We start from the raw sequence: 1,490 nt of genomic DNA on the forward strand, positions 1-1,490 counted from the left end.
TCTCTCTCTCTCCCCCCTCCCACTCTACCTGAAGATGAATGGAAAAATATCCTTGGGCAAGGATTTAAAAAAAAAGATCAAGTTAGGTGTAAGGTGACTAAATTGAACTCGCTCATTCGTCCATGGGCTGATGCTCGAACTGCTGAGCTAAACCGGCCAGGGTGGTGACTTAATGATTTTTTTTTGATCCTCACCTGAGGACATTTTTTTTTTTGGTATGTGCCCCTAGCAAGAACCGAACCCGGACTCTCTGGTCTGTAGGCTGATGCTCCAACCACTGAGCCAAACTGGCCAGGGCTCCCGAGGACATTTTTGCATTTATCTTCAGATAGAGCAGGAGGGAGAGAGGGAGGAAGAGAGAGAGAAATATTGAGTGATCGCCACCAACACCACCCCAGTGGGGCCAGGGACAAACTGCAAACAAGTACATGCCCTTAGTGGGAACCGAACCCGGGACTCTCCCGTCCGCGGGCCAACGTTCTAACCGCTGAGCCAAACCTTTAACTTTTTTAAAGGACAATTTGTCATTATATTCTAAAAGTCATGTGTATTTACACTTTCAGTCAATAATTAAAGTTTTAGAAATGTATCCTAACAAAATAAAAGATATATGCACAAGTTTAGTGATAGAAATGTCCACTGCAATATTGTTGTTTTTTTCCTTAAATATGGAACACTTCACGAATTTGCGTGTCATCCTTGTGCAGGGGCCATGCTAATCTTCTCTGTATCGTTCCAATTTTAGTATATGTGCTGCCGAAGCAAGCACATACTGTTTTTTAAATTTTTTTCTTTATTGATTTTAGAAAGAGTAGAAGGGAAAGAGAGAGAGAGAGAAACATCGATGTGAGAGAGACATATCAGTTGGTTGCCGACTGGCCAGGAATTAAACCTGCAACCCAGGTACATGACCGTGACCAGGAATCAAACTCACAACCCTTTAGTCCACAGGCCGACACTCTAACTGCTGAGCTAAACCAGCCAGGGCATATACAATGGTTTTTAAAAAGTTGCATGAATAGCTTTTAAAAAAGAAGGAAATCCTGTCACATGATACAAACATGTGGACATTATGCTAAGGCAGCGATTGTCAATGGTGTGCCTGCAAGAAATTTTAAAATATGCAATACCAGACCTATTTAGTCAGGGGCGCTGACCTCTTTTTCCTTAGATTGTCAAATAAAACAATGTCATCAGCCAATACAACAATAGCCATCTGGTGTGAATGAATCAAAATCATACTTTTTTTTTGGTCAGATGGGCAAAAATATATATTTTCTGGTGTGCTGCCGAATTTTTGTAATTAGTGTGTGTTATGAGATGAAAAAGGTTGAAAATTGCTGTGCCAAGTAAAAGAAGTCAGTCACAAAAGGACAAATGCTATACTATTCCACTAATATGAAGTATTTAAAGTTGCCAAAATCTTAGAAACAAAGGATGGGGAAGGGGGGAGTAGAGAGTTGCTGTTTAACGGGTACAGGTTCAGTTTT

General features: G+C 40.8%; 1 non-coding gene across 1 annotated transcript; it reads right to left on the reverse strand.

Moving 5' to 3' along the window:
- Window positions 1-662: 662 nt before the first annotated feature.
- On the reverse strand, window positions 663-769 carry LOC118635197. Its single transcript, XR_004960521.1, has one exon. It is a non-coding gene; the product is annotated as a U6 spliceosomal RNA (small nuclear RNA).
- Between the last annotated feature and the right edge of the window lie 721 nt (window positions 770-1,490).

Source organism: Molossus molossus, unplaced genomic scaffold, assembly GCF_014108415.1.
Source record: "Molossus molossus isolate mMolMol1 unplaced genomic scaffold, mMolMol1.p scaffold_m16_p_19, whole genome shotgun sequence".
Lineage (NCBI taxonomy): Eukaryota > Metazoa > Chordata > Mammalia > Chiroptera > Molossidae > Molossus > Molossus molossus.